This window comes from Narcine bancroftii, chromosome 4 (genome assembly GCF_036971445.1).
Source record: "Narcine bancroftii isolate sNarBan1 chromosome 4, sNarBan1.hap1, whole genome shotgun sequence".
Classification (NCBI taxonomy): Eukaryota; Metazoa; Chordata; class Chondrichthyes; order Torpediniformes; family Narcinidae; genus Narcine; species Narcine bancroftii.
Window position 1 is genome coordinate 51,579,466 of NC_091472.1, and position 26,170 is coordinate 51,605,635.

Below are 26,170 nucleotides of genomic sequence, written 5' to 3' on the forward strand. Positions count from 1 at the left end.
GTACTTGTCTTTAGCCTCCTGTACCTTTTCCCTGATGGTAGCAGAGTGAAGAGGGCATGGCCTGGGTGGTGAGGGTCTTTGAGGATAGAGGCTTTTTTTAAGATACCACTTCATGTAAAGGTCCTCGATGGAATGAAGTCGGGTGCCTTTGATGTCGCAGGCTGAGTTAACAACCCTCTGGAGTTATTTCTTGTCCTGAGATTTGGCACCTCCATACCAGACAGTGATACAACCAGCCAGAATGCTCTCCAGGGTACACCTGTAGAAGTTTACGTGAGTCTTCAGTAACACACAGAATCTCCTCAAGCACCTCTTAGTATAGCTGCTGGTGAGCCTTCTTTGTGATTGCATCATTGTGGAGGCTCTAGGTCAGATCCTCAGAGATGTTGAAGGAATTTGAAGTTCTTGACCTTCTCCACTCCTGAGCCCTCGATGAGGACTGGGTCATGTTCCCCTGACTTCCTTTTGAAGTCCACAATCATCTCCTTGGTTTTGCTGACGTTGAGCACAAGGTTGTTGTGTGGCAAGCTGATCTGTCTCCCTTCTGTCTCCCTCCTCATTGCTGTTTGTGATTCTGCCGACAACTGTGATGTCATCAGCAAACTTGTAGATAGCATTGGAATTGTGTCTGGCCACACAGTCATGGGTGTATAACGAGTAGAGCAGTGGGTTAAGCTCTCATCCTTGGGTTTTCGACTATGTTGATCAGTGAGGAGGAGACATTGTTTCCAATTCGTACTGACCGTGGTCTTTCAATGAGAAAGTCAAAGATCCAATTGCCGAGGTGGATACAGATGCCAAGAGTTTGTAGCTTCTTGACCAGCACTGAGGGAATAATGGCATTGAAGGCTGAGCTGTAGGCAATGAAGAGCAGTTTTATGAATGAATTGCTGTTTTCAAGGTATCCAGAGCTGAGTGGAGAGCCAGAAATATTGCATATGCTATGGAGCGATTGTGACGATAGGCAAATTGCAGTGGGTCCAGATCTTTGCTTAAGTACGTGTTAATTCTGGCCATGACCAGTCTCTTAAAGCATTTCATCACAGTAAAAGTCATTGCTACTGGGCAGTAGTCGTTGAGGCAGCTCACACTGCAAAATGAGACGGATTGAAACAGGCCAGGTGATAAAGAGCTTAAGTCTAGACCATTGGCAAAACATCATATAAAAATGACTGAGAAAAGAAAAGAGACATTAACATGATTGACTGATTAATGTTTTAATGGACAGCTGCTTTTCAGGATGGCGGATTCCTGATTTCCACTTGTGGGAAGAGGTACCCTCTGAAATCACTCCCAAAGGCCCAGCTCTAATTTAACTCCATGCTCTATTTCACTGGACACTTCCATAAGAGGAAATAGTTACTCTCTACCATCAGCTTGGAGCCAGTTCTAAATCAAAAAATTCTGGGTTTAAGTGCTAATTAAAAAAAAACCTGCACAAAAATCTAGGCTGGCACTACTGACGTTAGTCATTGTTAGTCATTCTGTCTACCAGGTGAAATGTTAAACTCGGGCTTTGTCTAATCTCCCAGGTGGATATGAATGATCCCATGGTTGTTTCATTTTGATGAGCAAGGGAGTTTTCCTTTGATTACAGCCAATAGTTTAGGCTCAAGTAGCATGTCAAGAAACAGATAATCTGGCTATTATTGTAATACTGTTTATGAAAACTACTTATTTGCAAATTGTGTCTACTCTCCTAAAGTACAATTACTGCACTGCAAGAGATATTTCCTAAGAGGTGCTATTTGAATGTAAATTCTTCATAAATACTTAGATTATCTTTGATTCATCTATATTTGAGGGAATGACTCACCTGTAACAACTATCTTCATAATGTAGCCCAGGCATTATACCGATGAATTTGTACGTGTGTCTTTTCCAAGGCCAAATAATCTCAATGAAATGCATTCCCTAGAATTAACGTGAAGTAACTTTCTCTCTTGTTTTTTGTTCCAGCACTCTTGGAATGTAGACCAACATTTAATTTGCCTTTTAAAAATTATTATTTTGTAACTTTCTACCAGTTTATGGTTATTTCTCTACTTCAAACCTGAAATATCATCTGTATATTTCCAGGTTTCTCAGCAATTTAGAAAATATTTTGATCTATATTTTTTGTGCTTAACATAAATGATCTTGGTTTATCATTAAATTCTATTGTTCATCCATATATTTCAGCTCATACCACACCCAACCATCTGGTTTTCCACTGTCCTTTATGGTTCTTGACAGCACTGTACTTTCTTCACTAACTCCCAGCACAGTTTTATTCTCATGCTCTGCTTTCCATCCACCCATGCCTTTGATCTCTTCAGCCTTAACCCATTCCTTCTTTCCTTGACAAAAAAAGTTTATTTATTCCCTGCTGAATTCTAACTCTCATCAAGCCTCATTCACTCATCACCCTTGAATCTCCATCTTTTAAATGTTTTTGTAGCCTTGCTTCCTCTTCTCTCTTCAACTTTCAACCAAAAGGACCATTCTCATCCAATTCTGGACTCTTGGCCATTCCTGAAATTAGTGGTCCCAGCTGCCAAGGCCCTACTCTCTGCAATATCTTTCTCAAAGCAACTCCATCCCCCTCTATTTAAGTCTTAAACTTGCATCTCTGATCAGGCTTTTGTTCTGTTGTCATAATATGGCATCTTATTTGGTGTATTTTTTTTTTGTTTGATGATGATTGATGATTTGGCAAAGAGGGTTAAGGTATCTTTCCTCATTTTAAGGCTCTATATTAATTTCTTGTTGTTATTGTACAAGGTAGCACAGTCCAAGATTCCACCCTGCTCCAGCTCCCTCAATAGCCCCTAAGCCTAGAGCTGGATGAGGTTCTCACCCTGGATGAGACATATAAGGCAATCGAACAACTGAAAAGTGGCAAAGCAGCAGGTATGGATGGAATCCCCCCAGAGGTCTGGAAGGCTGGCGGCAAAACTCTGCATGCCAAACTGTATGAGTTTTTCAAGCTTTGTTGGGACCAAGGAAAACTGCCTCAGGATCTTCGTGATGCCACCATCATCACCCTGTACAAAAACAAAGGCGAGAAATCAGACTGCTCAAACTACAGGGGAATCACGTTGCTCTCCATTGCAGGCAAAATCTTCGCTAGGATTCTACTAAATAGAATAATACCTAGTGTCGCCGAGAATATTCTCCCAGAATCAGTGTGGCTTTCGCGCAAACAGAGGAACTACTGACATGGTCTTTGCCCTCAGACAGCTCCAAGAAAAGTGCAGAGAACAAAACAAAGGACTCTACATCACCTTTGTTGACCTCACCAAAGCCTTCGACACTGTGAGCAGGAAAGGGCTTTGGCAAATACTAGAGCGCATCGGATGTCCCCCAAAGTTTCTCAACATGATTATCCAACTGCACGAAAACCAACAAGGTCGGGTCAGATACAGCAATGAGCTCTCTGAACCCTTCTCCATTAACAATGGCGTGAAGCAAGGCTGTGTTCTCGCACCAACCCTCTTTTCAATCTTCTTCAGCATGATACTGAACCAAGCAATGAAAGACCCCAACAATGAAGACGCTGTTTACATCCGGTACCGCACGGATGGCAGTCTCTTCAATCTGAGGCGCCTGCAAGCTCACACCAAGACACAAGAGAAACTTGTCCGTGAACTACTCTTTGCAGATGATGCCGCTTTAGTTGCCCATTCAGAGCCAGCTCTTCAGCGCTTGACGTCCTGCTTTGCGGAAACTGCCAAAATGTTTGGCCTGGAAGTCAGCCTGAAGAAAACTGAGGTCCTCCATCAGCCAGCTCCCCACCATGACTACCAGCCCCCCGACATTTCCATCGGGCACACAAAACTCAAAACGGTCAACCAGTTTACCTATCTCGGCTGCACCATTTCATCAGATGCAAGGATCGACAATGAGATAGACAACAGACTCGCCAAGGCAAATAGCGCCTTTGGAAGACTACACAAAAGAGTCTGGAAAAACAACCAACTGAAAAACCTCACAAAGATAAGCGTATACAGAGCCGTTGTCATACCCACACTCCTGTTCGGCTCCGAATCATGGGTCCTCTACCGGCACCATCTACGGCTCCTAGAACGCTTCCACCAGCGTTGTCTCCGCTCCATCCTCAACATCCATTGGAGCGCTTTCATCCCTAACGTCGAAGTACTCGAGATGGCAGAGGTCGACTGCATCGAGTCCACGCTGCTGAAGATCCAGCTGCGCTGGATGGGTCACGTCTCCAGAATGGAGGACCATCGCCTTCCCAAGATCGTGTTATATGGCGAGCTCTCCACTGGCCACCGTGACAGAGGTGCACCAAAGAAAAGGTACAAGGACTGCCTAAAGAAATCTCTTGGTGCCTGCCACATTGACCACCGCCAGTGGGCTGATAACGCCTCAAACCGTGCATCTTGGCACCTCACAGTTTGGCGGGCAGCAACCTCCTTTGAAGAAGACCGCAGAGCCCACCTCACTGACAAAAGGCAAAGGAGGAAAAACCCAACACCCAACCCCAACCAACCAATTTTCCCCTGCAACCGCTGCAACCGTGTCTGCCTGTCCTGCATCGGACTTGTCAGCCACAAACGAGCCTGCAGCTGACGTGGACTTTTTACCCCCTCCATAAATCTTCGACCGCGAAGCCAAGCCAAAGAAGCACAGAGAGTATCAGTGCAATGCTGTTACAGCATCAAGTATCGGAGTTTGAATCCAGCGCTGTCTGTAAGTAGTTTTCCCTGCATCTGCATGGGTTTCCTCCCACCCTTCAAAAGATACTGGGGTTATAGGTCAATTGGGTGTAATTGACGGCACGGACGTGTGTGTGTGTGTGTGTGTGTGTGTGTGTATGTGTGTGTGTGTGTGTGTGTGTGTGTGTGTGTGTGTGTGTGTGTGTGTGTGTGTGTGTGTGTGTGTGTGATATATATATATAAAATATATTGCACTCCAGTCCTTGAATTAGATTGCTCTGGCCAATTTGAGTAAACTGTGTTCTGTTTTATGACTGCGGGATATTTTGATGTGTCAATCCTCTCTGCAGAAAGTGATATTTGCTTCACACATTTTATTGGTAGTCAGTGCTATACTTATGAGAGGAAACAACAAAAAATTAATGGCATCTAACAGAATTCTCAGTCAATGGGTCCAAATCAATCATTTAAATCAAAAGTTTAGTTTTATCATGTTTAGTTTCCTGCTTGAGTCAGTTCAGATTCCTACCCCAGCTCCATAGAAATCTCCAGAGTACTACCAATTAAAATATCCAGTATAACAGAACCAGCTAAAGGCATGTGGGATCTGTAGGGTTTTGAATAGATTCTCTCTCTATCTATAACTTCTGCTAACCAGAAATGTGCTGTAAATTTATTATTATACTGATATATGTAAATTGTAGATCATTAGAAACTGTAAATGTAATATATTGCAGCTTTAACATCATGACTATTCCTTACATGTCATTAAAGCTAGAAGGTGGTATGAATATTCATGATAGAGACATGTGCTTTCTTGAATTCACTGCTCTTGTTAATATTACACCAGCTATGTCTAGTCATGTGCTTTTGTAGAAGAGGAATGTTGCCTGAGGCTTTCATAGTTTTTTTTATTATCTCAATCCAATTTTGCACTGCTATTTAAATAAAATGCTTCAATAATTCCAGAATCTTTAACTTAGAAAGTGAAATACTTTCCACTTTATTTTACATAGTTATTCCTTTGATTTATGACAATGACAGAAAAGAACAATAGGATGCCAATTTTTTTCATACACACTACTTCTTACTGTGATCGAGGGCTCAGTATGTCAATGAGCTGGATTCCCTGCATAACTAGTGAGATCATACTTGCCCTACTGCTCTACCTCTGACCAATGTTAGCAGGATTAAGTGGTACAATATACAGTGAGTGCTTCCCATTAGTCTCTGGGTATTTTTTGGGGGCCTCGTGCTTCTTGCATGAGGTACAGAATATGCGGCCTTCTTCTCAGTTCCTCCGCACCCCTTGGAGATGTTTGACACCTTTTCATTTGAGAAATCTGATTTGTAAGTATCAAAAGTTTCAGGGATGCAGTCAAGTTCTCTGGTCCACACCATTCTAATGGTATTGATGCACCCATTTCTTAGTCAGGGTAGATCTCCTTTTCATTTGTGTAGTCTCTCCAAACAGAGCTGGGTCCGAGACTGATCTGGTATAGGTGAAACATTTGTTCACCATAGAGAACTCTAGCCATGTACCTTTGCAGTGATGAATGGACAGATAGAGAACAATCCTTCATATTTGATATGCCCGTTCATGCATTAATGCCCAAATTTTACTAATATGCTGGCAATATTTAACTTTCTTTTTTTTCCTCCATTGCTAATCCCCATCTCAATTTCAGTAAAAAAAAAAGGTTTTTTTTGTCTTTGTCACCCTGTTATAATATATTTTTTAGGAAAGAAAACCAGGAAGTGGAAGATACAAATTCATCGTAAATATTTTCCCTTCCAAACGGAAAGTTACATGTCTGTGAATCCAGGTAAAAATATTTCTAGTCCTATTTTAGATTAAATCATATTGTGTCCATGAAGCCATGAGATTTTGATTTTTTTAATGCCAAATAAAATTGAAATCTGGAACTCTCGTTCCTCCTGAAAACCTGATGAGTTTAAGACAATCTATCATTTCAAAATTATGGTCTCTAGATTTTCTATAAGGGAAGGTTATTGAGGAATGTTGAAACAAGGTCAGCAGAAGCAGATCGCCATGATCAACTTCAATAAAGGCTGAAGGCCACCTCCTAAAGTTAACTCTATTTACATCATTCAACCAAAAAAAATTGTGTATTAATCACATACAATTATAATTTTTCTCCAACTCTTTTATAATACACCACTGAATGTATCATTTAATTTATGTGCAGTATTATATTGATAGTGAATTTTCAATGGCAAAACAATATTTTATGATTTGTTTTTCCTCCTGGACCAGAATTTGTTGATTAGCATCAAAAGGAAAGATGTGATTCTTTCTCTTGCTGTTCATAGGCTCAGTTAATAAAGTTAACTGTGGCCCATTGATGTTCCAATGTGCTTTATAGTCAGTTAGGTACTTGGAACATCTAGGCACTCTCTTCGTGTGAGAAATTACAACCAAATGCCAGTTTATAAAGAATGTGGTCCCAAAAGGAGCAAAGAGTTACTAAACAACTAGTTAGAGAGACACAAGATGCTGCAGATGCTGGAATCTTGAGCACGAAATAAATTGCTGGAGGAATGTAGAGGATCAGACAGCATCTATTGGTGCGAGAGAGGTCATTGACATTTCAGCTTGTGATCTTGTGTCAGGAGTGAGAATGTAGAAGAGAGAAAGGCAGTATAAGCCAGTACAAGCTGGAACAAATTGAACTAAACAAAGGAGAGATAATATACTGTATAGATAGAACCTGTGGAGAAGAGGAATAGGAGATGCAATGGGGTTAAGGGGGTGGAACCAGTCAGAGGAGGGAAAGAAACTAGGCAATGGGGAACTGGTGGGAGGGAATTTGGAAAGAAGTGATGTGAGAGAACCTGGGTTGATCAGAAGAAAATTTAAAGGAACACAGGGGTGAGTAAAATAAGAACATTTGCCACCATTGTGATTGTAGTTAATTCAGAAAAGTGCTGGAGAAACTGAGCAGGTGTGCAACATCCATAGGAGGCATAGATGTATAACCAACATTTTGGGCCTGACCCCTTTATCAAGGTATTGACGAAGGGGTCAGACCTGAAATGTAGTTTGGATATCTTTGTCTCTTATGGACATTGTAGGACTGTTGAGTTTCTACAGCACTTTACTGTATTAACAGGCATATCTGAAATGGGAAAATTCAATGTTAATACCATTGGATTGTAGACCTCCTTTGTGAAATATGAAGCACTGTTCTTGTTCATATTTGGTAAAATTTTAGTTATATAAGTTGCAGATAAAAATTGATTGGGACAGCATTTAGTGCTGGATTGAGTGCCATGGAATTATTGCATCCAATCATGAGGGCAGGTAGACTTAATGGTTTAATAAAGCAAGATACCTCTGAAAGTGCAGTGCTCCCTCAGTACTGAACTGGAGTATTGGCTTGGGTGTCTGGATTGAAATTTAAACCCACAACCTCTGATTCAGAGATGAGAGCGTTAACCCTGAGTCATAGATGGCACAACTGTATAATAATGTCCCTTCTCCGTTAAGCCCCCAGTCTATACCCTTCCATAACATGACAGCAACACTTAGAGAATTCCTTTTTTCTGCTTTAGCAACTGGTGGTGACTCAGTCAACCAGTTAAACAAAATCAGAAAAGACTGGTTTTAATGGGCTTCAGTTTTCAACCCTGTTGTTTGCACAGAAAGTAATAAATTTTATTATCTCTACAATTCAAACAGTACCTATGCAGAAATTAACCTTTCTTCCGCTTACCTTCAGTTACTAGTGAGGCATTTAAAATTTAGGGACACAGTCATGGGACGACATTAACTAATAAAAGCTTTTTTATAAGAGTTTACCTCCATATCCTTTCTGTATAAATGACTTTCAAAGCGATTTTCCATTGCTTAACTTCCCAAAGTGCGCACTAAAGAATTTGACACCTCCAGTCAACAAATGGAAGAAATTATTGTATATTTCATTCAAGGAACCTTGATAGAACTCATGCAGAAAAAGGTGTAACCAGATGGCAATAATGGACACTTGGGAGCACTCCTAAGAAACAGTAGCAGGGGCCTAAGGACAAGCAGATTGGCTGAATAAACAAAATTTTGGTTTTCTTTCAATGCTCCTTTATTGTCTGATGCCCACTATTGATTAATTTAATCACACATCATTTACATTTTGATCTAATTTGTATTCCCACACCTAGACTACCACTGATAACTAGGGGTAAATGGAAGAAAGGCTAATTTCTGAAGAATGCTTTATAACTGAAGTTACCTGAAAATGCTCCAATATTCCACATTGGATTCAACTAAAAGCAGGGTATATGGGCAGTATTTCCTATCACTGAGAAACCTAAGGTTTTAGATGAATTATAACAATTGAAAAATGATGATTAAAAATCATAAAATATTGCTGCTAAACATGACTATTGCATTAAAGTATCCAAGTTTCATTGTAAACAATTGGAGTTAGGATAATGCATGAGAATTTAAATGTGCTTGCTTTACCTGGGGCAGCTCAACAGGCATACACATAGGCATGCATTTCATGTGTTTAATGCACTATGTGTTTATGTGCTGGGGGCCATGGTTTGGATAATCACATGCAATTTCTATCATTCTCTACCAGACCATCCCCTCCGCCCCACCCCATCCCCAGATATCCAATATTCACCCCAGAAAAATTTATATCATTTAAATTTAGGATTAAAAAAAATCAATTTGCATATTACAGAAATACAGTGACTCTGTTTATCATCTGCAACTTTATTGCTCAGACTACCTCATCAGGGGCATGTGTGGGCTGAAATTCTTTAATATGCAAATTGATTTTTCCTTAAATCTAAAACTGAATTTACTGAATGCAGGATCTCTGGGTGAAGACAGTCACAATACCATTCAACAGTTGAAATAACAACTATATTTGCTGTAAGAAGGTTATTTAAAGGGTAAAAAAAAAAATCACATTGCTGTGGCAGCCCACTAACTAAATGATCGAACCGGCGTAAAATGGTGGTCGCATATGGCTAAGAAAATCCTCTCCCAAAATGGCACCGGGCTTCCCCCCCACCCCCCCCTCTTCTTCATCACAGAGCAAAGCCCACGCGAGCGAAGAGTCTTTTGTATGTGCGGCTGATGTCATTTCCAGAGGGAGTGCCAGGAACCGGAAGTGTGCAGAAGTCAGTGTGGAGAATGCTGATAAAAAGCTAGTTTTTATAGTCCAACTCCAACTGGTGTCTGTTCTAGCTCTGTGTGTAGCACATCGCTACAATTGGTGACCCTGATGGCCCAAACGATATTCGGACCAAAGATGACCGACACTTCATCATTACACACAGACTTGCTTCTGGACATCACGGCCACATGTGTGTGGTTCGACATCCACACAGTTTAAACATCCAGCAAGTAACCTCAGAATGAATCCATGCACTAATACCACATAGTCAGCTCCCTCGATGAGGAAACGGTGAGCCAGATTGCGGATTCTAGACAGACGGTCCCGGAAGAGGGCCAGTACACAGCATTCAAAGAGCTCCCCATAAGGACTTTTGGCCTCTCATGCGTGAATAGGGCTCCTGCTTGCTCCATCTAGGGGACAGGCTCCCATCAGCATTAATGAATGAAATGCTGGTCCTAGCCCAAGGCTATTCTTTCTGCATCATGTTCAAGCAGGCGTTCCTGGAACAACTGCCAGATGACATACACCTACTGCTAGCCGATGCAGATTTTAGCTTCCACCGGAAGGTGGCAGCCTGGGCAGACATACCGTGGAGGGCCAAGAAGGAAACTGCGGTGTCCATCACACAAGTTACTAGGACCTTCAACCAGCCACATCCCTGACCACCCCCAGCGGCAGAACACCCCCAACTCAATGAGCAATGGTGTTTTTACCACCAGAGATGGTGCACAGAGGCCCGCTGCTGTCGCCCACCCTTCACATTTCCAGGAAATGCCGGGACCAGCCACTGCTAATGGTATGGTGGCTGGCCACCAAGACAACCTCCTGTACGTCTGGGACAGTCAGCCCTTGGTCGACACAGAACAGAAATCAGTGTCATTCTCCCATGGCCCAACTGCTCCTGGGGGCAGACTTTCTGTGAGCCAACAGCCTGCTGGTGGACCTACAGTGGAAATGACTGGTTCACACCAAAACATTCCAGGCATTATCCTTAAGCAAAGCCAAGCTCCGAGCCCCATACTTGGACTCCATCACACTCTCGGGACGAGTTCTCCAAAATCCTGGCAGATTACCTGTCGGTGCTAGCCACACAATTCACGGCAGCCATACCAAAAGTGGGGTGCAGCACTGTATACTGACTCAGGGACCTCCACTCCATACCAGAGCCCGCAGACTCCCCCTAGACAAGCTCCACCTAGCAAAGGAGGAGTTCAAAAGAATGGAGAAATTGGGGATCATGTAGTGATCTGACAGCCCATGGGTCTCCACCCCTACACATGGTGCCTAAAGCAGAAGGGGGCTGGAGACCCTGTGGTGACTACCGCTGGCTGAATGAGGCCACCACCCCCGAATGCTACCCTGTGCCACACATTCAGGACTTTACGGCAAACCTTCACAGGCCAAAGATTTTCTCCAAGGTGGACCTCATCTTGAGATACCACCAGATCCCAGTACACACAGAAGACCTTCTCAAAATCACCATCGTCACCCCATTCGGCTTGTTCAAGTTCCTCCACATGCCGTTCTGAAAGCTGCACAGAACTTTCAGTGGTTGTTGGACGCAGTGAAGCGTGACCTGGACTTTGCTTTCATCGACTTAGATGTCATTCTGATCACCAGCAGCAGTTGTCAGAAGGACCTCTTCCACCTCCATACACTCTACACCCAGCTGGGAGAGTTCGGCCTCACCATCATCCTGGCCAAATGCCAGTTTGAGCTGGATGCAATCAATTTCCTGGGCCAAAGGATCACCAAAGATGGCGCAAAGTTGATTCAAACTGAAAATTTATCAGGCCCAACATTGTCAAAGGCCTGCAGGAGTTCATTGGCATGGTGAATTTCTATTACCTCTCTATCCACTTGGCAGCTTGAATTATATGCCCTCTGTTAACCCTAATGGCATGCAAAGCCAAGGCTATTACCTGGGATGAGTTTTCCACAACTGCCTTCATGAAGGCAAATGAAGCCTTGGTGGACATCATGCTGCTAGTGTACTCCAGGGCAGATGTTCCGACTCCTCTCACAGTTAATTGAGGAGTGCTAGCAGCCGCTGGCATTCTTCAGTGAGCACCTGAGGCCACTTGAACTTAAGTACTATGCTTTTGACTGGGGGTTGTTGGTGCTGTACCTAGCCATCCACCATTTCAGGTATTTCCTGGAGGGCAGGGCATTCACCACCTTCACAGACCACAAGCCACTAACCTTAGCATTTGCTATGAGGTCCAATCCCTGGTCGTCCCACCAACAGTGACATTTGTCCTACATCTCGGAGTACATAATAGCCATCAGTCATGTCCTGGGGGAGGATAATGTTATGGCAGACACACTTTCCAGGCCAACGATTCAGGCCTTGTCCCATAGAGTGGACTATGCAGCGTTAGCAATGACACAACAGGGGGATGACGAAATGCCTAGTTACAGAACCACAGTCTTGGGGCTGCAGCTGCAGGACATCCCTCCTGTCAATGTGGCTACCGGCTAATTGTGTCCCATCATCCCAACAGCCCGGAGATGGTGAGTGTTCAACTCTAACCACAACCTCACTCACCCCTCCATCAGGACAACTTTCCGGATGGTTGCCAGCAAGTTTGTATGGTATGGCCTCCGGAAGCAAGTCAGCGACCGGGCGAAAATGTGCACATAATGTCAGACAGCCAAGGTACAGCAGCACACCAAAGCCCCAGTGCAACAGTTTGAACTCACCCACAGAAGGTTCAATCCTATCCACGTGGATATCATGGGTTTCCTCCTGGTGTCACGGGGAGCACGGTACCTCCTCAGCATGGTGGATCCCTTCACCAGATGGCCGGAGGCAAATCCACTTAGAGACACAACCACCAAGTCCTGCACTAATCACAACCTGGATGGCACACATTGGACTACCGGCCCACATAACGTCCGGCAGAGGCGTACAATTCACCTCCAGCCTATGGTCAACCATAGCCAGCCTGTGGGGAATACAGCTCACCACACGACCGCATATCAGCCGAGCTGGTTTATGGAGCACCCGTAGCATCCCTGGTGAATTCATACAAGCCCCACAGGGTCAACAATAAGAACCTGCAGCAGTCCTGGACAGGCTAATTGGGCAGCTTAGTAACTTGACCCCCGTACCGACTTTGCAACATGGAAACACACAAACCTGCATACCCGAGGACCTGCGAACTGTGAGTTCATGTTTGGTGGTGGGGGGGGGGGGGGGGGGGGGGAATTGAACACCTTTTCAGCAGCCATACAAGGGGCCATTCAAGGTGAACAGGAAAAACTGGTCCATATATATCCTGGACATTGGGGGGAAAGAGGAGGTTTTTACGATAGACTGACTTAAGCCAGCCCTTGTGAACTTGACTATTTGTGGAGATCCAGGCACCTAGGTGCAGGGGTAGGCCACCCAAACAGAAACTCATTGAGATCTTGGGCATTGGGAAGTCTTGCACCAGTTCTGGGGGGAGGGGGGTCATGTGGCAGTGCACTGACTGTGCGATTGAACCGACGTAAAATGGCAGCCACATGTAGCTAAGAAGACCTCTCCCAAAATGGCACCAAGCTTCCCCCTCTTCTTCATCAAGGAGCAAAGCCTGCACACGCGAAGAGTCTTTTGGATGCACGGGTGATGTCACTTTCGGAATTAGTGCCAGAAACCAGAAGTCAGTAGAAGTCAGAGAGGAGAAATGCTGATTAAAAAGCCCGTTTTTAAACTACAACTCTGACTGAGTGTATCTGTCAGGTCTAGCTCTGTGTGTAGCACATCGCTACAATTGCCATAATAAATTGACTAACGTTTGCATTGCTATCATGTGTATAAATGTCATCCTGACAAATAAAAAGATGCATTCTGTTATTCCAGATTTTAGTTTGCTTCTACCAGATAATGATGATCATATAGTCAAGGAATGCAACAGTTGTAATTGAGAATTGGCAGCTTGAGTCAATAAAGCCAGCTCTTTTCACTTATAACCTATTACACTCCTGCTTGTCCATTATTACTTAATTACTGCACTTGAAAATTATTAACTCTGTTTTCCTTCAGGGAACTATGCGTATCAAACAGAATTCAATTTAAATTGTGGAGGAAAAAATGGTGCTGCATAAGACCTGCTAGATGAATGGTAGCAATACACAAGTCACATAAGCATAGCAGATAAGTCACACTGATATGACTTAATACCCGTGTATAACTCATTGGCCTATTATTAGAGAACTTCAAATTAGGCACCAAATATAACCTAATTCTATTTTTGTTATTGCAATGCCAGAAAGTGACACCAATGTTGTAGTTTATGCATCTTTATGTCATATTACTGGACAGCAAAAGTGAATATTTAGCAGCATTAGTATTTTAATAACTCAATCATATTATATCATGTTTAGAATAAATAAGGCTATATTTATCAAGAAAATATTAAATAGAATGTACATTTTTTATTTGCATTTATTGATAAAGATACTCTTCACATTTACTTAATTTTAAATGCACTATGTTTATATTAATCCATTATCAGTTATACACAGATAATTTCAAAACATCTGTAGACTTGCTTCTTTCAGATGAAGAATTACAACCTTTACCAAAATCCTTATATGTAAAGTTGCATTGTTCTAATAATCATGTACAAGTTACTTGAACTATTTTAAAATGTTTTAAAAACACACAGTGCTGTCAGAGATGTTGATATTTCAATTTCTGTTTTTAATTTGGTAAATACATTTGATACATTCTGTATATCCTTTTACTTCCTGTTTGTTTTTCATCTCTTAAACTTGTTTTCTTAAAAATAATCTTAGTGCAATGCAGCATTTCGAATACAAATCATTTCAGATTTTCTACTGTGTTCCTTGAAATGTAACATTCACTTTCATTTGTAGCACAAAACCAAGTGTGGATGGTCCATCAAGAATTGATGCTGATATAATTAAAATCACAAATTTCAATTAGGATAAGTCTGTTGCATCCATCTGGAAATTTGACAGGCCCTGTTGGGAGAATTCTGTGCGCCTGGAGCACTTGTTAGGGGACGCCTGGCGTGTTGCTCAGGGAAGTTTAATGTCTTTTCTAAAAATGTTAGGAACCTGGATTTCTTCTTGAAATGAGCCTGCAGCATGTGGTGCATCCAAAAGTAGTCTATTCCTGCATCTAGTTGTCACCAAGAACAAACTGTCATTGGAAAGGGCATATTCACTAAAATGCCAGAAGAATAATTCTGCCTTCCAGGATGCTTTGAAATTAATGTTAGATGTGAAGAGTGCATCTTTATGTTAAAAGTCTTTTCATATTTAAAATCGAGAGTAAGAGCTCAGGAGTATGCCATAGTGCAGCCTACCAAAGAGATTTTTTTTTAAATTTATGCACGATTATTTCAGAGCTGTGTGAAATGATTCAATACATCATGTTGAAACTGGCATACAGGCTATTGACAAAGTGATGACTATAGAAATGAAAACGTTCAATCAGTTTTCTTCATTTGCATTTAGAAGAAACCAAACATCTCAATGTTTACAATTTTAAAATAACCTTTCTAATTGAATTATAGGAAACATTTATTAAGCTTTACAGTGTTCTAATTGGAATATCATTGCTTATTGTCATGCAGTAGTGAAATATTATTTGTTATAAATATTACCTGATTTTGCCTGCTATAATTTTCTTATTATTGAACAGGATCTTTAAATTTATTGTCAGTTATGACCAAAAAAAAATTGGCATGTATTTTTGACTGTTGTCCAAGTTGTATTGGCACAATACCAACAATAACTAAATGGTATCTTAGACATGAGTCAAGTGGCAGCTATGTTTATAGATAATGCAAGGAAGGCAGATCATGATGCAATGCTCATTTCTTACATGCTACCAATTTGAACTTCTTTGCTTCAGTTTTACTGTTAACCTTGGTGCGAAATCTACGCACGTGTAGATTGCATTCAGAAATCTCTCGACATAGGAAGTGTGGTAGTGAAGATATTAGCATGTTAAAACAATAACTCATCAGGAGGATGTTGGGCACTACCAGTTGCCCCGATAATCACAAGGACAAAGACTGAGGGAAATGATAGGCTTTATTGTACATAAGACTTGAGTTGGCCTGGATCCAAGCTAAGGAAATGGAGGAAAGGGAGAGGTGGCCCGACCTTTATGGCCTGGGTCCAAGGGGAGGAGTCCAGGTGAGAGTGTCATCGGGGGAGGGCCAGCTCGAGCCTTTACCGGCCAATTAGTACATACAATCCATACCATTACAGAAGAATTTTGTCATACTTGACAGAGTGGCTCTCAAAACTTGTGGTAGTCATCTGGATGACAGACAAACACTATCATCGAAAGTAACTATTATTATGAGTAGCTGCAAAGCAAGTGATGAAGGAGAAGTGGTGGAAAGAAATAGGAAACCTAATAAACTTACATTTTAAATTTAGACAAACAGCATGGTTTCAGGACCTTTCTGCCCATGAGCCCATGCCAATTCCACTAGATTGACCTACACACCCGATATGATTTGCAGGGTGGGAGGAATCTGAGTGTCTGGGGAAAACAGTCATGGGGAAAATCCACAAACTCCTTCTCTGAGGCTCCATCTTCCAGTGAGATCATTGCTGACCTTTTATGCCCACACTATTTTTGCATTGGCCCTTTAACCCTCAATACAAAGAATAATATAAAATATATCAATCATTGTTTTGAAAAGAGTTGGTGACCAGCCCTTACTTTGTCCTCTAGGTTAGAGAATTCTAAAGAGTCTCAAAACTTGTGGAAGAAGAAATTATTTCTCTGTCATAGAATCAGAATTTGACAGTACAGAAACAGATCCTTCAGCCCACTGATATATAAATTACCTGTTCACACCAATTCATTTGAACAGCATTGATTTGTTTACTTCTTTGCCTTGGCCATTCAAGTGCTCACCTTGATACTTTGATGTGGTGACAGTGAAGATCCACCAGCCACTCAGGCAGCATGTTCAAAATCCCATCCATACTTTGGAAGAAAAGATTCTTCCTCAGATTCACACCCTACCTCTTGCCATTTATCTTAAATCTACGTCCTCTAGTTTTAGACACCTCTGGTGTGGGGAAATGTTCCCTAGCTACCAAATCCTCATAATTCTCTATACCTCTGTTAGAACATAAGAACATAAGAAATAGGAGCAGGAGTTGGCCATCCGGCTCATCGAGCCTGCTCCACCATTCAATAAGATCATGACTGATCGGATCATTGACTTAACTCCACCTACCTGCCTTTTCCCTCATGCCCCTTAATTCCTTTTTTATGTAGAAATCTATCTAACTGAACCTTAAATATGTTTAATGAAGTAGCCTCAACCACTTCCCTGGGTAGAGAATTCCACAGATTCACTACTCTCTAGGAAAATCAGTTTTTCCTCATCTCCTTCTTAAATCTACTCCCCTGAATCTTGAGGCTGTGTCCCTTAGTTCTTGTCTCATTTACCAGTGAAAACAATGTTCCTGCCTCTATCTTATCCCTTTCATAATTTTATATGTTTTTGTAATATTTCCTCTCATTCTTCTAAATTCAAGTGAGTATAATCCCAGATGACTTAGTCTCTCCCCCTCCTCTCAATATCCTCAACCTCCTCACTTCAAAGGAAAACAAACCTGGTATATCCAGTTTATCCTCCTAACTGAAACACCCTGTTCCAAGAATCATCTGGTAAATCTCTGAACTCTCTCCATGCAATCACATGCTACGTTATGTTTGGAGACTGTGGCCTAACCAATATCTTGTCACATTCTAATGAAAGTAAAGATCTCATAGGCCTTACTACCCCTGTTACTTTTCCCAAATTGAAAAGTGATGGATTTATCAGGATTAAATTTTATTTGCCTTTGCTCTGCCCATCTTATAAAACTGTATGAACCTGGTTCGACCCAAATTCGAATCCAGTGCTATCTGTAAGGAGTTTGTATGTTCTCCCTATGTGCTGTGTCTGTGTAGGTTTCCTCTGGACACTTTATTTCCTCCCACCCTTCAAAACATGGAGGTCGTAGTTAATTGGGGTATTTGGGCAGCATGTCTAAATTTAAATTTAAAATCCTCCTCTCTATCTTCTGCAAACTTCTTCGATTTTAAAAATTTACAACATGGTAGAAGCTAATTCCAGCCATTGAGAACCTGTGCTGCCAAGTTTCACTCAATTAACCTTCAACCCCGTACGCTTTGGAGGGGGGGAGGAAACCGGAAAACCCACACAGCCAAGAGGAGAACATACAAACTCCTTCTAGACAGTGTTGGTTTCCAATCTGGGTTGATGGTGCTATAACAGCATTACATTAACTGTACAGGCCAACTTGCCAATCATTCATATCCAAATTGTTGATAAATATATTTCAATACATTAAGTGTCCTAGCCATTTCTGAAAACTCCAGAGTGAAAATGATTAGGTTCTTGGGATTTATCAGCTTTCAAACTCATCAATTTCTCTGGTGCTCATACTTAGTCCTCATTCTTGCTCAATATTTGATTCTCGAATACACCTGGCATGAACTGATTGTCTTCTATGAAGGAAGACACAAGATATTTCTTTAATTTCCTTTCCCTGTTGCAAATCCTCATGGTTCTGACAGTAAGGGGCCATGCTTTCCCTTTTACACCGCTGAACAAAATTGCCATACCTGAGAAACGAGGCGTACTCAGACCATTGACAATCTTTAGGAGTAAATATATGCCATCTTCTTAGAAAGGAATTGAATTAATATGCATCATAATCACATGACAAAATAACATTATATTCCTCCATGTCACATTTAAAAGAACAATTCTGATTTCATGTTTTTATTATTACATTATTGTATTATTAGTAGTAGTAGGTATTTGGTTATTTTGTTACGACGTTGTTCAGGTATGAAAGAAATTTACCCCGTGATGCAATATAAGTGATTTACAGATGTGATGATTTTGTCATTAACTAGGTATTGACTAGATTTTTCTTCAATCTTTCTGTTGGTCATTTTAGATTTTCCAATAATGAATGGCGTCTTCGCTGCCTTGATGGATGACGTGTTTTGTGTGATGCTTTGAATGCTATGATAATGGATTCTTACATGGAAGTCACTTTGAATTGCTAAATGTTATTTGGGTTGGTTGCATGCCTAAATGGTCAGCACTTTTCACGAGAACTGTATCCCCGAGTTATAATGACATAAATCTTTGGTTTTGTTGCGTTTGAGTAGATTTTGATCAGCAGACTTTGGACCATATTTGTAAGATTCTTGTGCATAGTTTATGCAAAATTAACATATTTAGTGGTAGTCCTATTTTTGCTCAATAGTTTTATAAGGAACAATGAGGTTCTTGCTTCCACAATTTTCTTTTGGTACAAGAAATTACTTTTTTGAGTGTTCGCATAAATTTATACAGTTAATTATCATCGCATGACCAGTGAGGTGTAATTTTCCAATGTGAGAAGCCAAGGTAGCAGGCAAACTTTTTGAAGTCATTGATGGTAAACAACTGTCTATTATCCATTTCACTGCTTATGCAACAATAAATAATATAAAGACATAATCAAGCTTTAGGAGTGCAGTTTTCTTGGATGTAAAACTGACAGTGTATCTAATGGGAAATCTACTTTATTATTGACAATTACAAGTAAGTAATTACATAAGTATATATCTGTAAAATCAATACTAATGTAACCCATGGCCCTTTAACGAACACCAACATTTGTTTTAGTTCTTGCAGGATTGACATCCTGGTTGATTGACATGCTGGGCATTCGTTGATTTTGTAGTTGACCGAATGATCTATTACTGAGAACTATACATAATCCCTTATTAGTTATTTAGTTTGCTTGATTCCTTGATGGGCTTCATGAGCAATGTCTATAAATAGTTCCTTTAGTGACTGCAGAATGACAATGTGATTAACTTGAAGCACAAGATCAGAGGTAAATGCAGTTATGAGCTCATCGTGAACTTTGTGTAAATCTTGCAGTTTATATGCAATATCATGAAAGGGTGAGTTTCAATGATGTGTTTCCATTTTTGTGATTGAATTGCTGTAATGCACAGTGATAGAATTACATCTTGCTTCATTGCAGCTTTAATTTTGTTCAGTGTCATCATTTTGGGTGTTGTGTTCAGACTCGTAACTGTCCTGTGACCTTTACTTTCTGACGACCACTGGGGAACATTGTGTATGGATTTGCATATGTGACCTCCACTAAAACAGTGTTGAAATTAATTTGAGTTTCTCAGTTTCCTGAGACCGAATATGCTTGGATTTAAATACAATTTAAAAAAAATCTTACTACAGTGTTGTGTGTTTCCTCACCAATTTGTTTTAAGTTTTGTTCACTCATCACATTGATTGTGCACCTATATCAGCAGACACGTTGATTGACAAAGTTCAGAGCTTTGATAAATGTGATGAATGGTAAATACTTGTGTTCATCAGAACTGCTGTTGATCCTGGCATCTTTTGAACACTTTCCTGCATGTTATATTGATTTTGCTGAACAAAATACTTGCACAAAGAGTTGAATTTTCCCCAGACTTTCGATATTTTACTTATTCTGCTCCTCAATAATTGGAAGATTTTGATTTTTATTTTTCCAGGTTAATCTGAAAATGATCATTGCAAAATTCGGACCTGTACGTTAGTTTCCCCTCTGATTCAATTCATGTATTTTATGTTCTGTCCTCAACAATTGTCCTCTTAAAGTTACAATGATCTTGATTCTCAAGTAGCTCAGACTGCTTGATCTACTTTTTGATGGTTTTTTATCAATATGAATCCCTTGGTCATCTCCATTTTCAATTTTCATTCACTTAACAGCACATTTTCTGAGAAACACTCAATGTTGACCAATTATTTTCTTTCCGTAACATATTTGCCTCCTATTCCTCAATATGCCTTGATGTAAAATATGCAAACAGTGCAACACTTGCTACCATATCATTCATTTAATATTTTTCAAATGCCCCGTAAATCTACATTGGAGTAAGTTTGTCATCTGCGATGCCAGATCCGGTAATTGGCCCTTCAAACCAGCAAAGCTATATTTTTTCTCAGCTGGACAGAACCGAGGATGATTTGGAATGCATATTGAATGCAAGGGGGTTAGCCATGCCGATTTCCAATAAAACAGTGCAAACGCTATGTGGGTTTGCCAATGTTATTGTGTATCATTTGGGGACAGTAACAAAGTGGTTAAGTTACATATCTAGGGAATTAACACATGGAGACCTCACCTCCAGGCTAATATTTAAATTATATGGAATGCAATGCTTGAGTTCGTGTCTGCAAGAGGGGATTGGAATTGCTTCTCTTCTCACCTTCGTTCTTTTGATCACAGGGAAGGAAAATTGTAAAGCTCATTTTCTCATAAGAACATGAGAAACAAGAACTGGAGTGGGCCACCTGGCCCTTAAAGCCAAAGCCTGCTTCGCCATTCAGTAACATCATGGCTGATCTGGCTGTGGGTTTAGCTCCACCTACCTGCCTTTTCCCCATAATACTAATTCCCCTACCAGGCAAAAAATCCACCCAACTGTGTATTAAATATATTCAATGAGGTCTCAACTGCTTCCTATGTTCTTTGGATTGAAAATTTAACAGATTCACTACTATCTGGGAAAAGCTAATCTTCTTTATTTCCATCCTAAACTACTTCCCTGGGTCTTGAGGCTATGTTCCTTTGCTCATGTCTCACCTTCCACTGGAAAACAACTTCCTGCCTATCACATTTATCCCTTTAATCATTTTATATATATATCTATAATATCTTCTCTCATTCTTTAGAATTCCAGTGAGTAAAGTCTAGTGTGTCTTCTGGACAACTCGTCTCGCAATTCTAGGTTGCATGGTGTAAAACGGGGTGGTAAAGCCCAGATCCCGACCACATGCGCCCTCTCATGGACCTTCCAGTGCCCCAAACCCAGAAGGCACTCAAACGCTGCCTGGGGTTTTTTCCTATTATGCCCAATGGGCCCCATAGCACACTGACAAGGCACGACCACTCATTAAGTCCACCTCCTTCCCCTTGTCAGCAGAAGCCAGAGCAGCCTTCGACCACATTAAGTCGGACATCGCCGTGGCCACTCTGCATGCCGTAGATGAATCGATACCCTTCTCGGTAAGGGAACTGACCCAAGCTGGATCTAACATTGTCTCAATCAACACCTAACCTCCCACCAATCCTCCCCTAGGTTAAGTGTTGGGACAGCGGGACCAGCAGCAGCTCGCGGATGACGACGGCAATAGACCGGACCAGCATACGGACAACGACAACTGTGCACTAGGTGAACCTGCACCCACACTCAGGGAGTCAAATGATAATTCCCTGCCAGCTACCCCAATCTCAGCACAATGGCGATCACATCAGACAATCAGGTCACCCGACCGCCACAGCCCATAACCCCTGCGTGCTATACCCCTCCCCTCCTTTTACTCACCCCAGGGTCAGTTCTTAAAGAAGGGGTGAATGTGATAGTATGGGATCCTATCACGACTATATATATTTGTACATATTTGCCTATAGCGATAGTGATTGGCTGACACACCTACTGGCAGGTCATAAAGGTCTGCTCCTAATCAAACCCAGGTCAGTCTGGACTGGTCAACCTCGATGTACTACACTCCAGTCTTCTTTTAATAAAAGCCTTGGTTTGAGTCAACATTAATGGGTCTATTGTATTGTATATGTTGAACGTTTAGTGGGCAGGGAGGGGGGTGGGATGGAGGGAGGGAAAGGAGGGGGAAAAGGGGAGAAAGTGACACTGTGTATATTTAAGAGGGAAATGTTTGTGTGTATTTTGGTTAATATGGTTCATAGTGTGAAAAATAAAAAAATAAAATAAATAAAACAAGTCTTTGTGTCATTCAACATGCTACACTTCCAAGCTGCGATCCCTGTTCGCCAAATTCAATCTGCTGCACGATCTCATTCCACCAAACCCCTTCAGATTACTCTCAGTAGCCATCTTTAGCAGTCTGTTGGATTGTCTCTAACCCTCTAGATCCTAATCCCAGTCTGACTAGGATCCAATTTACTCTCTGTGTCCAGGTCAAGGAGTGGTTGGTGGCTGTGAGAGTAAATTGGGTCATAGTCAGATTGGGATTACTTGATTTGTGGACTCCTTGCTGCCCGGATCCTGGATTTTACAGCAGTGGATTCTCAATCAAAATACTTATTTTGCATTAAGGGCCACCTTATTTTTTGCTAAGGTTATATCTTTCTTGCTTCCAATGAAAATCTTAGGCAAAATGTCTGGTATTAGTTTTAATGTCATATTCTTGACAGTTCAACATTTAGGATGAACCTATGGAAAGCTGGTCTCACAATGCTGGCCAGCTTTTGTTGGCTGTTTGTAACCATTTGGTGCTCACGGCATTTCTGCCTCCTCTCGCCATTGTTGCCAGTACATGTACAGTAATTTAATTTTTGTCTGATATAATTCATTGCAATAAATATGATTAACAATTAACCACAGTATTAAATTAGAGAAATGAAAGAAGTGGGAAAATTACATTTTGCAACTCCTCAAATTAATATTTATTTTTCCTTTACAGATTCCAAATGAGAATCAGAATTTCAGGCAGGGCGAGAGAAACAACTTTCTGAATTTCTTAGCATACTTCACGAGGGAAATAAATTATGGTTTATAAATCATGATTTGAAGTAGGTAAATAATTTTCTCCAAGAAGATGATGAAACAAAAATGAATATATTCATTTAAAATATAATCTCTGATTTGGAAACTGATCTTGGACAACATCAGGTGGCTTTGCATTGGAGTCTGTGTATTTTGGGCAGGGCATATAATGGGTAGCCAAACACCCCATTTTACCACAAGCACCTTAAATAATGATGCTTTAATAAAAAAAAGTGATGTGATTAAAAATTATTTGATGGTGAGACAATCCAAAAAGCATTTTTTGTTTCAGTGGTTCCTCATTCCTCATCCTGCCTTTTCGTTCCTACACTGTCCATAATTTCCCTTTCGGATATGTCACTGTGTGTGTGTGTGTGTGTGTGTGTGTGTGCGTGTGTGTGTGTGTGTGTGTGTGTGTGTGTGTGTGTGTGTGTGTGTGTGTGTGTGTGTGTGTGTGTGTGTTTGTTTGTTGTAGACTCTCCCTGCATAGAAGGAGAAGAAAAAACAAGTAAATTCAATCTTTAAATTAAGCTGTAACCAAGCTTGTATATTCATTAGAGGGAAAAAAATCTTTTCTGAGAGTTCAAATTGTTTATTGATTTTCATTTCTGTGTTCAAGTGAAGCTTGAGTAAGTCTGTCTCGTTATTCCCTCCGGGCTAGCAGAGCCAACAAGTGCATCACGTTTCACTTCTAGCGCAAATTCTGGGAATTCAATGAAAATCTGAACCATTTAATTGCTGTAGCACGAGCTTTCCCTGTACTGCTGGAGCTATTTGCACACTGCTTTGTTTTTATTTTCTTGTGTACGAACTGGAAACCTTATTAACCCAGCCAGCCCACTTTCTACCACCATGGGCCACACGCTGAAATTGGGCAATACCTTCCAATCCATCACTGAGGAGATAAAGTTTGGAGCCAGGGGACAACTTGGCCACCCTTGCTTCATAAATCTGACCACCTCTCTCCACAGTGGTCTAACTAGCATATGACTGATGATTTCAGTGACTGGATGAAGCCTGTATTAGAAGGCTTGCCCTCCATTCCGACTAAATATATATTTTGCTTATCACGCTTCTTATGCTTATTTTCATACCAAGAAACTTTGATGAAAACATTGTTTACTCTTATTAACGAAGGACTACTCTATTTATATTAAGAGCAGGAATTGTGATTTACTTCGAGAGAAGTCAATGTTTACACTGATCTTCCACTGCAAAAATGGCAACATGATTTTTAAATTAAAACTCAGCACCAAATTCATATATATATATATATAATATATATAAACTGCCACAAATTCAATACCTTCCTCAGGTCACTAGTGTAGCAATTCTGACATTTTTGCTTAAGTCCAATTCACATAGTCCTAGAGCATTGCTTAATAATAACCATTACAAATATTGATGAAGTCTGTATTGCACTTTTGTGAGCCTTTCAAAAATGATGCTGAAAATAAAGTGGGAAATGTGATAAAATCTTAACACTTTTGCATTACTTTCTTAAATTCTGAAGCAGATATGTCATTCACTCTGCACTGTGATTCCTCAAACAGTGCTGTCCAGAGGAAGATTAAAGAGTGGTTTAACTTTGCCACAGTCATGCACTTGGCAGACATTTTACGAGCTTCATCAACAGGGACTGAATGATGTCCATAAAAATATATTTGACTTTTAATTCTATTTAAATCCAAGGCATGTTACCCTCCTCAGTCACTGCTCCTATCTCCATTCAGAGCTGTGGAAGAAATTTTATGAAGATTGACACTGTTACTAAAATAATTGACATGAAATCTGTGAAAGAAAGTTTGTGCTAACAGCTTTGATATTGACACTAATATAGTTGGCGAACAGCCCATTTTAATGTAGCATCTTTCAGCAAGATATTATTTAGAAACTAGGTTGTAGCCTGAACCATAGACAAGAACATTGTATCACGCACGAACTCCGAACATCACTTCCGGACACCTCCCTGGCATGGCCTCCAATTTTGTTGTTTTCCAACCCCATACCATCCCTTTCTACCTCCTACCATAGACCTAATTGTCTCAGAAGACCCATCGTGTCCGCTTGCTCCTGCCCCACTAAATTGGACTTAGCTTATCTTGACTCTGTTTTGTAACCCCTTGATCCATTCCCTCCCCACCTACATCTGGGACACTTCACACACCCTCCATCACTTCAACAATTTCCAGTTCCCTGAAATTTGATCACCTCATGTTTACCATGGACATCCAATCACTATAGACCTCCATTCTCCATACTGAAGGCCTCTAGGCCCTTCCTTTCTTTCTGGACAATAGAACCAGCCAGTCCCCCTCCACCACCACCTGTTGGCTGAACTTAGCCTCAGCTTCAATAATTTCTCTAGGTTAAAGGGGCAGCTGTGGGTACGCACATGGGCCCAGCTATGCCTGCCTTTTTATTGGCTACATGGAGCCATCCATGCTACAAACCTACACAGGCAAGGCCCCTCAACTCTTCCTCCGCTACATTGATGACTTCTTTGGTGCTGCCTCAGGTACCCATGATGAACTCATTGACTTCATACACTTTGCTGTCAACTTCCACGTTGACCTCATATTCACTTGGTCTATCTCTAGCAACAATCCTTTTTCCTCAATCTTTCTGTCTCTATCTCAGGAGACAAACTTTTTACAGAGATCTTCTATAAACCCACAAACTCCCACAGCTACCTCTTCCCATTCTGTTCTCTGTAAGGGTTCCATTTCATTCTCTCATTATCTCTGCCTCTA

General features: G+C 41.0%; 1 long non-coding RNA gene across 3 annotated transcripts in view; it reads left to right on the forward strand.

Annotated features, from left to right (window-relative positions):
• Positions 1-26,170, forward strand: part of LOC138760557 (uncharacterized) — a 99,321-nt gene that overhangs the window by 37,631 nt on the left and 35,520 nt on the right. For 2 of the 3 annotated variants that reach the window (XR_011355700.1, XR_011355701.1), the window contains one exon: positions 6,404-6,487. The exons of the other annotated variant lie outside the window; for it this stretch is intronic. This is a non-coding gene — a long non-coding RNA (uncharacterized lncRNA). The remainder of the gene's footprint in view (positions 1-6,403; positions 6,488-26,170) is intronic. 3 annotated transcript variants of the gene reach the window in all.